Source organism: Pezoporus wallicus, unplaced genomic scaffold (genome assembly GCF_028554395.1).
Source record: "Pezoporus wallicus isolate ANWC-B61680 ecotype Strahan unplaced genomic scaffold, APGP_CSIRO_Pwel_v1 scaffold_8769, whole genome shotgun sequence".
In the NCBI taxonomy this organism is placed as follows: domain Eukaryota; kingdom Metazoa; phylum Chordata; class Aves; order Psittaciformes; family Psittacidae; genus Pezoporus; species Pezoporus wallicus.
Window position 1 is genome coordinate 369,247 of NW_026642673.1, and position 13,652 is coordinate 382,898.

The 13,652-nt window shown below is 42.7% G+C and overlaps 1 protein-coding gene across 1 annotated transcript in view; it reads left to right on the forward strand.

Moving 5' to 3' along the window:
- DRD2 (dopamine receptor D2) overlaps positions 1-1,589 on the forward strand; it is a 32,667-nt gene extending 31,078 nt beyond the window's left edge. Inside the window, exon 9 of the transcript XR_008975223.1 lies at positions 362-1,589. The gene's annotated coding sequence lies outside the window, so the exon portion shown is untranslated. The remainder of the gene's footprint in view (positions 1-361) is intronic.
- The last annotated feature ends 12,063 nt before the right edge of the window (positions 1,590-13,652 follow it).

Here is a 13,652-nt window from a genome sequence, read left to right on the forward strand (position 1 = left end):
ACAAAAATAACATAAAGACAGTGGGGTTTTAGTGGAAAAATAGTAACAAGCTATTGCTCAATTTTCTAATGTATTTACAAAGGCAAAACAGAAAGGTGCCATTGGAATTTTCAAGTTAACCTTATCAAAATAGAAAATAATATGCATATAAGAAAGAAAGCTTTAAAGCATTTGCAAGTTGCCATAGGTGTATTTGCCCTGTATTAAACCTGGTGTGAGCCCTCAAAAGAAATGGAATCTAAACAGTGTCTTAACTTTGTCCCATGATTTTATTTTGTGTTCAGTGTTAACCCAGGACAAAATCCTCATCTTCAATACTGTGGACCTTGTTCGAACATTTTCTTTCTGAATCTAGATGCAGAGTTTATAACTCAACTCACCTGAACTACTGGACTCACTGATGAAAGACTCTTCCACAATGTCATGGAGGAAAAAGCTGCTGAAAAAGGGCCTAAGTCCTTCATATGCTTGCTAACTTGGACAAAAAAAAAGCCCAGCGCCATTTCCTAGAGATTAAGGATTTGTTGGGAGAAGTTACCTGCAGCCCATCCTTCATTCCAATGACATTTTAAGCCACTCATTCCTAACATTCCAGGCTCAAAGGTAGCTTGTGGAAGATACCCACTGCCCTTGGAAAGGCAGTAATGCCTTTCTGTTCATCTCATCTGCAGCAGGTTTTCCTTTCCTATTATACATCTGCACTTAAAGACAACAAACTATAGCACCTTCCATCCATGAATCAAGCCTTCACAACTCTTTCTGAGAGAAGACAGAAATATATCACCCTCTGGCTTTACAAAAAATAAACTAATGCCAAGAGCAACGACAGTCTTTGCAATCTGTTTGTCCAGCACCTGGTGCAATGACAACCAGCCCATAGCTGTGATGGATAGTGTTCGTTGCAGTCAGTCGCATCATGCAGGACTCTGAGGCCTCTGGCCCACAGATCTGCGTCTGGCAAACACAGTCCTCACTGTTACTTCCAGTCTGGAAAAAAACACTGCTTTCCCAAGGACTTCAGATGGAGGGACATGCTGATGATGGTAAGGGTACTGATATGTTTTTTACATCACATTAGTGAGAAGATTTCATTTCTTCATTCCTGAAGAAAAACTTAGGACCCTTGCTGTAGTCCCTATTTTGTGATTCATTATTTGTAATTGAAGCTTTAGTTCTGCTTATTGAGTCTTCCTGTTCCTGCTTTTCTTCCCTGAGATTCACAGCTTCCTGAAGCCTGTGTGGCTCTCTGTACCCCTGAACAGGTTTTAATTAAGAAGCTAGTGAATTCTGCCTGCACTGTATTTGGCGCTTGCCGGCTTGCTCCCACTACAGTCATGATACTGTTTATCTTCCTGATTGAAGAGTAAACTAATTACAGTAGGTCTAACTAGCTTATTAAATCCTGCTGAAATGAAAAGGAAAACAGGAAAAAAAGCCACTACCTCTGTGGTGAAAATCTCCAGTGAAAACATGACTCCCTGAAGAGTCAAGAATGTGTAATACCCATCACAAGTACATGTGACACCAACAACTGTCTTCATGCAGCACTGTAATTAAATAGAGACTTGCACAAGCTACCCTGATGTTATATGCTTATTTTGTTCTTTTTCACCACGAGCAGCAACTTAGCTGTAAGGGGCCAGACTCCAGGGACCTACACTTACGCATCATACAAACACATAACAGAAAAAGATAGCCTTCAGGGGAAGTCTTGTATTTTTTCTGACGTGCTTTTCACATTAGTTGCATTTCTATTTTTCTCCCTTGTGTCAGTTCATCCTTGAGAATTCTGGCTTCTGTCTAGACTGAAGCTTGGAGAATCCGACATAGGAAAAAAGGATGCAGAAAGGCACAGACAGAAGAGAAAATGGTCCTAAATTTCTCCATCTCTCTTCTCTTCTAGACAAAACCAGACTGGGGAGGATTTGGAGGAGGAAGGGATGAAAACCAGCTAAGTACCTAGACAAGAGCAGTCATGCTGGTACTTCTGGCATCACAGCAGCTGCCTGTATTTACTATTTGGCACTACTCATTCACATCTGGTGCATAGCAGTACAGGTTTGAGATGGGGATATAAAGCCACTGCTCTCACAGGGACACTGTTTGTCTTCCTGAGCTGTAGAAGTTGAGGGAAACAACTATAAATGAGTCAAATATAAGCACCAATCTGTAAGAGTTTTGTTGGCAACAATAGACAATTGCATGGAATCTACGAACTCACAATCTCCCTGCATGGAAAAATAATAGAAGCTGTCAGACCAGTGTAGCACTGCAGACAATTTGTATTGTAAGTACAGTATTTTACCACTGTGTTTTATACAGAAGTTAATACGCCCAAAAAACATAATTATGGACTTGACTTGGTTAAGCACATCTAGCATCAGAATTCACATCACTGCGAGTATTTCAGCTGTCTGCATCTGTCACTTGGGCTTGTATACAAGGTCTTGGTGAAGATGCTGCATAGGGCTGGCAGTGCAGCTGAGCCCTTTGTAGTAGGTTATGCCAAGGTCAAGTAACTAGTCATGTGGGAGGTTTTTCTCCCTTCTGCATTTTGCAGAGGAAGCTTCGTTATTTCCTTTAGGAATATTTACTTTCATGTTGTTCTTACTGTTACACTGTTTCATCAAGATAAATGCTGAAATGTTTGGTAGTTATACAAAAGTAGATGCATGTGAACCTCAGCCAGGCTTAGTGAGCACAACAGTAAAACCTCAGCTTAGGCTGCAACACAATTGGGGTTCATGGATAGCTCTCTCCAAGACTAATCCCTCCTCCTGCTAGGATATAAAACTGTGTATCTATAAGAACTAAAAAGCTGAAATATCTGTTTAAGGGCATTTTGGATCCTTGGCATGAGCCAAAGGTCTGCTTAGTTTTGAGCCAACACAGAACAGAAAGATGATGCCTGCCCTGACATCTTCAGTTTATACAGTAACCAGAATATCCAAAGCTACTGAATTCAAGTGATGTTTAGTTCTCCTTGATGTGTGATCCATCTCAATGTCTGATGGAAAATTAGGTGCTCAAGCAACCCTAGCACAACAGAATAAATGACATTGCAAGCTGAAACAATGAGACACACACCATCTTGGTCTTAGTGTGCCTAGCCACACCCTGTCAGGATAAAAGGCCAGCTCCTATGAGGCTCTCCCTTACAGCAAAAGTGCTTTTGAGTCTGTGGATTACAAAACAACCGCAGCAACCACTGCCAGCAAGCACTGGCATGGTTCTTGGATGGTTCACACCATCCAAGTTCACACCATCCAACAGAAGTAAACTAGAACTGATCTGTCCATGTCCTGGGGCATTTGAGTAAGTCCTGTAGTTTCAGTTTAGGTCTGACAGATAAATGAGTTATGCTTTCTTCTGCACTTCTAGAGAAAAAAAAGAGAAAACCAGTTGCACTTGTTGAATTAATTCACTCTTTTTAATCAAAGCTTCTTTTAGTAATTAGAACTGCTCCCCCCACTCCTGTTTTCTGACAATACCAGACTGTCTGCTTCATAAATAGCTTTTGACTCATAAATAACAATTTTCTTCACCAAAGAAAGAGTGATGATGGTGGACTAAATATATTAGTGTGTGATGAATGATTAGCAGACCTAGAAATGCATTCAAAGAGACTTAAACAAAGCAAATCGCAGGTCCTTTGAAGGAGGAAAAATGTTCTGTATTCCCAAGCTGCCATGCTGGGCCCATAAAAAAAAAAAAGTGGGATAATGAAAACAAGTGAGCACATTTAACCAAGCTTAGCTTTGCTTCCCTGCTGCATGCAATCAACTGTATCCATAGCTTTGATGAGACTGTAAAGATTACATCACTTAAATCTCAGCTGCAGGATTTTTTGCCAGACTTACTGAAGGAAAGCAAGCAAACAGCACAGAGATTTTGTGCTTGCTCTACATTAGAAGCCATCACTCCTGTTTATAACCAAACCATTACAGAGATATTAATACGTAGCTAGGGGAGTTTGTAGCATGTAATAGGAATACAACTTGTACACTAGCAGCAAATTTTGCCAAAGTAAAGCAAAACAGAAGCTACAAATACACAGAAAGCTGATTAAAATATGCTCTATAGGGTGATTGTGGAATTCAGCTGCTATCACTTCACTGGAGAGCCTCCTCAACATAGAGTAGAGGAGGTAAATCAGCCTCTCAGGCCTACTGCCCTGTCTCAGACACCAGAGATTCATCAGCTCTGTGAGAAGCTCAAGAGGGCCATGGTCTGCATGCCTCCTGCCTAACCCAGAATCAGTGCTGTGAAACTATGACCTTTCAGCAACATGCTGGTTTCCTGCTCCAGCAAGCCTTGTGCTCCCTCACGAGCCTTCTGCTCCCTGCATCACTTCACACAAACTCCATTTCAGCAGCATCTTCCTTGCTTTAGCTTCTCAGATTCCTTTAGCCCCTTTTGGGCCAGTGTCATGTACCTAGCTCACCCAGAGGCTGGGGACAGATGCTGCACCACCTTTTTGCCTGATGCCTGTCCTGCAGTGAGAGGTGGGACAGGGAATCTCTTCAGATATGAGAGATTCCTGACCACGGCGAGTCCTGCTGCTCTTGAAAATGAGCAGGTCACAGGCTCCGAGTGAGCAGAGCAGAGCACAGGAACCACATAAACCTCTCCCTGTGATCTCAGTAGAGCCAAAGGATCCAGACACTGTCCAGATCCTTTTTCCTGCAGGACATACTGCTTGTAACAGTCAGCAGCAGAAGACTTAATCCAGGCACGGTCAGGGCCTGAGTCTTCACCAGCAGACACCATCTTTCTGAACCTGGCACACACAGATGTCCTGTCCAACCTGAAATGCTGCGCTGTTTCCTCCTGCTCATAAACAGAGCAGGCTTCAGCATCACTAGAACAGAATCGGAGGCTGCTATTGTCTGCTTTTAATAGTGACTACTGCACATGGTGAAGACAAGTGTCCTCACAGGCATCTCTGCTTCCTATCTGTATTTATCTATGACTTAACCGCTACATAAACCCCTTTCAGTTGTGTGCAGGCCAGATGTAAAGGGCTGCAAACCTCACTTGGGAGAAAATCAGGTCACAGCGTCATGGTTTGCAAGTCCATCAAACACTTCATAATAACCATTGTTAATATTTCTTTAACAATGTAGCCATGAAGCTGGTTTTCTTTGCAGACCACAGGAAAAAGCACGAAAACCAAAAACTAACATCAGCAAGAAAGCTAATCTTGTTTCCAAATAACAACAGCAACACAGAAAAATCTCTGTGCTGATCTTGTGACTTCACAGAGCTCTGTCAAACCATAAGCTGGAAAATGAACAAGGCTGCAGAGGAAAACCCAGGAGCTGAAAACGTGATGGAATGATGCAGGTTATGAGTATGTTTGTGTGAACAAATGGGCAGTCAATGCTAGTCTAAACAAATATGTGTGTACTTCTCTTTCCGAATACCTGCTTCCCTTTGGGACAGCTTTAGTCATAAATAAAAGTGATTTTGATCAAGCATAATTCTCCTAGTGTGCTAGAATAAGCCAGCAAAATCGCAGAGCAGCTGCTGTGGTTTCTTTAGAGAGATTTGCAGTGTAATGGCATGAGTATGTCTTCTCTCACACCAGGGGACAGCCTATGCTTGGCGTGAAGCTGTCATTTATATGGTGCGGTGCTCTGGCTAGTAGGTTAAAAACATACTTATGTGCCCATATCTGGCCTGGCTTAAATCCAATGCATGAGATGATTCAGTGGTACATGGAGTTGGTATCAAAGAGCTGAGCTACTGCTTCTACCTCCCTATGCGCCGTGGGCCAGTTTCCCTAGACAGAATAGCACAGATAATGATACAGAATTAAAGGGTTTGACCCAAAACAAAACTGGCGAGTTTGGAATCTAAATCTAATGAGTAGGCTTGCTAAAAGCAGAGACATCAGGGAAAATATTTATGCTTTTGTAGCACTGTACACCCACTTTGCACTCTGTTTTGCTGGAGATGACGGTACAAGCGCAGAACAACAGGGAATCAGCTTCTGCAATCTGTGTGAAGGCTAGAGTGTAGATGCAAAAGTCACACCAAATTAAGCTACAGACGTAGATTTATGACAGAATTACTGTGGCTTGGCAATTTACTGTGTTACAGTAATTGAGTTTGTGCGTGTTCTCAGCTGGTGGCAGATGCTTTAGGTTACGTTCCTTCATTGAGGTTACATTAGCATGCCTACCTTGGAATTTGCTATGAATTAAGATTATGCAAAGAGTGATTTACTGGGGCTCAGTTAATGCACGGTAACCTGTTTAGCCATGGAGATATGCCTGTGTGTCTGAGCCTGCTTGTCAAAGGAAATATTCAGGTCTGTGTAGCAGTTCTCAGGGAATCGTATAAGGAACATGTCTGATTGCCTTTTTGATGAATAAGCCTGGTAAATGACTTCAAAGATGAAACCAGAACCAGTCCAGATTACAGAGTGTGAAACACCAGGAACTGGAACATGATTCAGAGATACCAGTGAAAGCCAAAAGCTGGTACATTTTGCCATCCACTTAATTAACAAAAGCAAAGGGAAGTTTTCCATGAAGCAGACTCATTTTGAGACATACTTCTTCACCCAGCCTGTTTGACAAAGAAAAGCTCTCTGAACAAAGCAAGGTGCTTGGAAACAGATGTTTAAAACCAAAAGCCTTGGAGTAAAGCTGTCACCCTGCGGTAACAAACGCTGCACTTCCACCAAAGTGGCGCCAGCAATGGGGTAGGGCACCCCCATTCACAGGGGGTTCATCCCAGCACATCTTCATGCTAAAGAGGCCTTCAGAAGTATATTTGCTGCCTGCAAGAGGAGGAACTGACCGTAAGCATGTGTGTATGTGCACAAGCATGCTGAGCAGGTAAAATCACAGGCAGAGAAGATACCTTTGCAATCAAACCCATTACCAGCTGTCTTCCTACCCAAAGTGCATGTTCCCCAAAAGTCTGAAATCCATGATTATGCTTTCTGCACGCCACCCAGCACCTTCCAGACACCCCTGTTCCTGACCTCATTTACTACTTAGCTCCAAAAGCTGCCTTAACCCACTGTGAGACCCTTCCCTACGCACAACTTTAGAACTCTTAACCTTTGCTGAAAGCCAAAGCTATGTCTCTTTCAGCATAGGGATTGTGAAGAAGAGATGAGCTGAAATGCATGCAATAAAAACACTCGTTTGGGAGTCATTTCCCTTCTCAAGTCCTCTGTCAGCTTCAGGACCAAAAAATCCCCAGTAAAATTTGAGTAGAAAAGCCAAAGCTATGTAAAGCAGCATATTTCTTTCAGAAATCAGAGTGCAGCTCCAGTTCCCAAGGAACTAATCCTTGCTATTTAGCCCATCTGGATACATCTGGAGCACAGTTCGTTTGACACAAAAGTTCAAGCAGCAAAGCTGACAATTATAAGCATTTGGTTTTTTTTTTTTCTTGGTTTAAGGCTCTATTTTCTCTCCATCTAGATCAATACTGCATAAAAGACGCAATTTATCAACTGTGCTTAGCTGCCATGGTCCATGAAACCCAATCAGAGCTAAAAGAAGTAATTACTGCAATTACCCTGGTCTATGCTGACAGGCTGCAAGAGTCAACACTCCAACACGTGCACTCACCCACACAACAGGCTCAGGGTAGGACGGTGGAAACTGGTCCCCATAGTAATTAATCATAGCAAGCATCAGTCACTCTGTCACCTCCGGGTGCTCAGAGCAAGTGTCTGACAGCTGAACGTCAAGGCTGAAAGTGGAGCTGCAGCAGGAGTGTCAAGGATTCAGTTAATCTTGGCCATGGACAGTTCAAGTCTCATCACTGCGGCAATCATCCTCCAGACATTAGAGATGGGGTTGGACATCAAACAAGAGCACAGGTTGAAGGGAGAACAGCACTGTAACTCCCTGTTATATGGCTCACTTGAGTGTTTAGCTGCAGAGGAATGGGTGGTGGTGTTAGTTATTGTCTGCCCACATCATAGTCTCACTGTGTCCCTGTGTCCAACTCTGGGAGTTGAAACCAGCCTTGTTCACATGCCAAGCTCATCAATATACCCATGTCTTCAAAAGCAAGAGATTTTGGAAAGATTTGGGTTATGATTAAGTATATTTATGAGCAACTAATTATAATGTATGTTGTTACTGCTCTGTTGTGAACACAGCCATTGTAGTGATAGTCCGATGACAACCTGCAAATATTTGTAGACCTGCTGACCCATGTAAAGTGCCTCTAACTTCAGCTCTGAATGGTCTTCCTCCTACCCTAAACCAGGGTCATCATACTAGGCTACTGCTCCAGAGGAAAACCCCTGCTCTTCACTCTTAATGCATTACCTTTCTGCATCAGGGTAGAAATTGTTCAAAGAATAAGATTACATGCCACAAAGGCAGAAAGCAAGAACATGCAGCCACCTCCTCAGCTCCTGCAGACATCAGGGGTGCCTGAAGATAAACTTGGCTGTACTTCAAGAGCCCCTCTGGCCAGAAATAAACAAAGGATGCAAAAGGGAGAACACCTGAGGAATTTGTCTGCCAGACCTTGCTTGATTTAGGCGTCAGTATCTTTGGAAATCTTCTAAAGGTCTAACTGGAGCCTTCGGGTTTCATATAGAAAATCTGGGTGACTTGCTATTAAATGAGCTGATCTTAGTAGCTTTAAACTCTTGGAAACCAGTCCACTTGCCTTCCTCATGCGATTTCCTCTTCCCTTGAGGAATGGCATTCTCTGTATCAAAGCTCACTTCAGACTGGTGCTCAGATAAATGCTTCACATTCCCATTGTTCTTAGTGTGGAGGGACACTTGATTGAGCCGGCTGCACCACAGAGGGTGCACTTTGTTTTCCACTTGAATACTTCTGTTTGAATCATAGAATACCAGGTTGGAAGGGGCCTCAAGGATCATCTAGTCCAATGTCTGGATACTCTGCACAAGCTAAGCTGAGCTAATGTATTGCATCCCTTCTTTCCTCACTGCCCTGCCTGGGGCCTAACGTGCAATCAGGGAGATGCAGTAGTAAGCACTGTAAAGCTGTTCTCACGGTAAATGCAGTGCAAGCCAAGCTGAGCAGTTACAGTGCACTGCAGACCCTCAAGGGCAGCAAGGGGTCACACTGCTACCTTCATCTGGCAAGCTGATCACGTTAGATAAAAAGGCCAAAGCTGTACTGAGCTGGGGAAGGAATGTCACCTTCTGTCAGCATGCACTGCCATTCCCTTCTAAATTAAGAAAAGCTTTCCTGCTCGGATGCTAAGGTGGTTTTACTCTGCTGCTGCTGTATGGGTATGTTCCTCCAATAGGCTTAAGAAACACTTATTTAACTCAGTCCCTCAGCAATGTGAAGTGTTCTGGCACGCTGAGAGTCTTGTTAATATGATAATACCCTTGACAGCACTTCTTTACAAAGAGCCTCACAAGATTTTGGGCGAGTTCCCCCTTTTCTCTGGTTTTGCTTGTTTATTTTATGGTGGTGGTGGTTGCTCTTTTCCCCTGTTACTTTTGTAACAATCTCGATGGATTCATGTGCTGTGACATTTTCCATCATTTACTCGAGTCTCTGGGGATGAGCCACAAACAGAACACAACCGTGCTCAGTCAAAAGGAGCAATGCATCGGCTAAATAAACCTTCTCAGCTCTCCTGGGAGAAAGCATGCTGGATGTGAGACAACAAATATTTCTTCAAAACAAAGGCAGGCCAGGCTCAGCAAAACCTTTTGGCAGCCTGGAGTCTTCTCCAAAAGGAAAAATTAATTCCCTGAGCTCCTTATAAGGATTAGTTGGAATTTTTTTCCTGCTTGGACCATGCAAAAGTTTGTCCAAAGAACAGCAATAAGATCTATCCTATGGTGATAAGAATACTCCTCTGCCTTACTAGGAACTAAGCTTGTGCTGAAGAGCAGTAGAAGTGGCATGGAATGAGTCCAGATACGCCCCAGACTTCAGTTCTGTCAAAGCTAAAATCTGTCAGCATCCATAGAGTTTCTCTCAGACGAAGCCTTGGGTGGCATGGTTTAATGTGAGGCATCCCTGCTCATGGCAGGGCGCTTGGAACTGGATGATCTTAAGGTCCTTTCCAACCCTAGCTATTCTGTGATTCCCTTTTCTAAAGTAATGGCACTGTACCACAGGATCAACAGCAGCAAATAAAGGCTCACTTTATCCTTTATTGCAGCCAATTACTGTACCTCTTTATTGTTGATCCTGGCCTCAGCTTCCTCTCTGTAATTTCTCCAGATGGAGGTTGAATCTTTACAGTGGTGTTTTCAACCAGTAACATTGTTTGGGTTTTGGTTTGTTGGGGTTTTTTTTGGTTTGTTTTTTTTCGCGGGGGGGGGGGGGGTAGTTTGGTTTGTTTTCAGCTACCACAGATCTCTAGGATGAAGAGTTAAGTCATGTTCTGTGGGGGCTGACTGAGCTTTCTGTCCATTCTGATCTTTTATCTTCTCTATTTTCCAGTTTTCAAACTACTTTTTTTTTCCAAACAGAAGGGAAGCACTTGTGCAACAAATAAATGGTAGCTTATTATAGCTGCATGCAAGTCGATTCACAAATCACCTCTTCACTGACTTGTACTCATGCAACTGGGTATATCATAAAGGGATATTCATATTTTGGAGAGAAAAAAAATTGTGAGGAGGTTTATTCCAGGAGTTCACACACATCCCCCTGAGTAAGTTGCATTAGACAGAAGAGAGTTATAATAAAATCAGAGTTAAGCTCTTCACACTGATCCCTTGTGCTTAACTTAAGCTAAGTTTAAACAGGTTAATTCATTAAAGAGTTACTGGGACCCCCCCCCCCCCCCCCCAGCCTGGTAACCCATGCCCATAAACTCCAACTCCATTGGGTAAATCTGAGAGACTCACTCAAAGAAAAGCTACTGCATCACGTCCTTGTAAGAGCAGAGCAATTTGTTAACCGCAGCAATACTTAGTGACTCATAACAGCATCAGCAGTCTTTCTTGCTAACCAAACAGAACACAGCTTTTCAACACAGATACAATGAACAACTGCTTCTCTACATCATTACGTGATTAATTCTATTCCCACAGGATTTTATTCTATTTGTAAATCACCCATGGAGGAGAATTTGGCCCATGATCCACATCTTGGTAACATAAAAATGATAATGTTTTCTGTATTTCAGTTGGGTGGAACAGAGTTACTTTTAGGTTCAATTGTTTACATCTTTTTTTGAATTACAAGAAGGAAGATGTAGTTAAACTCTAAGTAACTTACTCCCCCCCCCCCCAAGCTGTAATAAATGTGTAGCAGAATTAATTACCCTTGGAAGTAATGTCTGCAACTGATAACTTTGAAGGACAAGTTAGAGGAACGTGTTTCAGGGATTATTTCACGTGGAGGACAGGATACTACCCTTGGAGTTCTTTCCAACTGTATTAAAAACACTGCTCTTGGTAGGACCCATCATTGCCAGAAAAAGAGCTATTTAATTCAAGTAAATACATCATGTTTGATTTCTTCTGTGTTTGAGTCAGCTAACCTGCTGGGCTACCAGTAACCCCCTGCTTCAGCAAGTTTGTTTTAGGCCTGAATTCAACATAAACAGCAGGCAAGTTTGCTGGGCAAGGAGAGGCTGCAACCCAGACATGGGAGAAAGCATTAACAAGTTTTTTGCTCAGTGAAGTGGAAGATATGCAGAGCTCTGCATGGAAGCAGTGCTGCAACAGCATCAGCCTGATGCAGGTCAAAAGAGGCAACCTCTGTAGAAAGAGCACAGGTATTTCTCTGGCTTTATTCGCACTAGGCAGGCTTTCTCTAATGGGAGCACTCCCCCAGTGTTTCAGCCTTTCTAGGTTTTTAGGCCAGCTCCACTCAGAGGTGCAGAAGAAGGGGGGTCTCTCATGCAGGGTCTTTGCCTTGCATACAGCAAACATCCCAAGCCCAGCTCCATCATGGTATCTCCTCACCAGACAGCCTCCATGCTGTTGAACTCAGGCCTCTCTGGGGCTCTAACAATGTACTGTCAAGCTTTAAAAGCAGTCGTTGTTGGGCTGTGGCTTGGGTGTTGTTTCTGGTTGGTTTGTTTGGGTTTTTCTTTTTCTTCTCTTCCCAGAAAGGAGAAAAAGGGGTTATAGCTGGGCCAGTAGCAAGTTGCAGAAGAGAAGGGTTTCACGCTGTGCACTAAGTCAGAATAAAGGAAAGTATAAACTGATGGCAAGATCAAAAAATATTAAACTTGCTGAAGATGAAATGCCTGTTAGGAGAAAAGAGCAAGCACTCCTTGGTAGCCAAACAGGCACTTGGTTCCATTACTCTGATGGAAGTTCTTACACCTGCATGCAAGGACAGAACTGGGTGGAGAGATGCTTTCTGAAATGATGCATGGTCTTTATTTCAAAGGGAAAAGATGAAAATACTCCCTAAAGCTGGGGAGTAGCACAGGTAAGTGATGGATAGTCAGGAAAGAGAGCTGTTAGAGCAGGATTAATTCTGTCAGGCCATGAAAAACCTGTGAAGGAAGTAAGGCATGTCTTACACTGATGTCTAATACAGTACAGATCCTACAACCACCTCCTTGTAACAAAAAGAAACACATAGCATTCACTATTTCTTCTTACATTAAAATCACTTCCTCCTACATTCACATCATTGCTGTCAGAAACATCTTGATTCTCCACACTTAAGGGGGCATGGAAAAAACCAAGCATTTCTGCTAAAAATAGACTTTTTTTTCCCAAGCTGTACTTATTGAGATCTGTTTTCTCCAAAATGCAGGATTATTTCAGTTTAATCGCATATCTACATAGTTCTAGTACTGCCAAACAAACAAACTGTAGTCACTAGCAAGCAGGAGCTTCCCCCCCCCTCCAGATTTGCCACTGCTGAGAGAAGACTGCTTAGATAAGCAAATACTGGAAACACACCCAGAAGAAAGTAGTGACTTCAAAAGGTTTCTCTTCTGAAAATCCAATGCTTTAGAAAACTTCAGGCAAAATGGTAGAACTGCTCACAGAACTGAATGCTGCTTAACATGAAGCTATTTGCATAGAAGCACAAGGCAGCATCACACAGAGACACAAAGTCTTTGAAGATTCCTTCATGTGATAAAGTCTGCTAAGCAACTCAGGGCAGTGAACGAAAAGATCAAGGCTCCAATGCATTTGGATCAGCTGAAAGATCTGAGGTCTTGCACCAGGGCAGAGACAGGACAAAAATTAAGGCATCTGAGTCTTAATGAAGGTAACTTTTAAAGACGAGAAGAGAGCAACAGACACAATAGAAAAGAAAAGCAGTGTGCATCTACAAGCAGACATGTGGGATCCCGAGCAGGGCATGCAATTTGAATGACTATATGCTATGACTGTATGATCTTACAACTAGATTCATACTGATAGATCATTCTGCAAGCGACATGTGGCTGGGCATACAGGTAATACAGGGATGGATTCATGCCAAGAAGTGCATAGAACTCTTCAATTCTTTTCTGGAGCATCCACCTGCTGTCATTTAATTAATGCAGATGTATCTTACTAGGAGAAGGATTTTTCTTTCTCTCACCCACTTCCACTCTGGACCATTCTTCTACCAGGCTGTGAATTAAAACTGTATGATCTGAATGGCAAGAAACACCAAATTCCTTAGTCCTTACTTTGGAAAATAATCTCATACGTGACTTTTCCCCCCAGTTTTGTAGAGGGGATGATATTCTAGCAACAA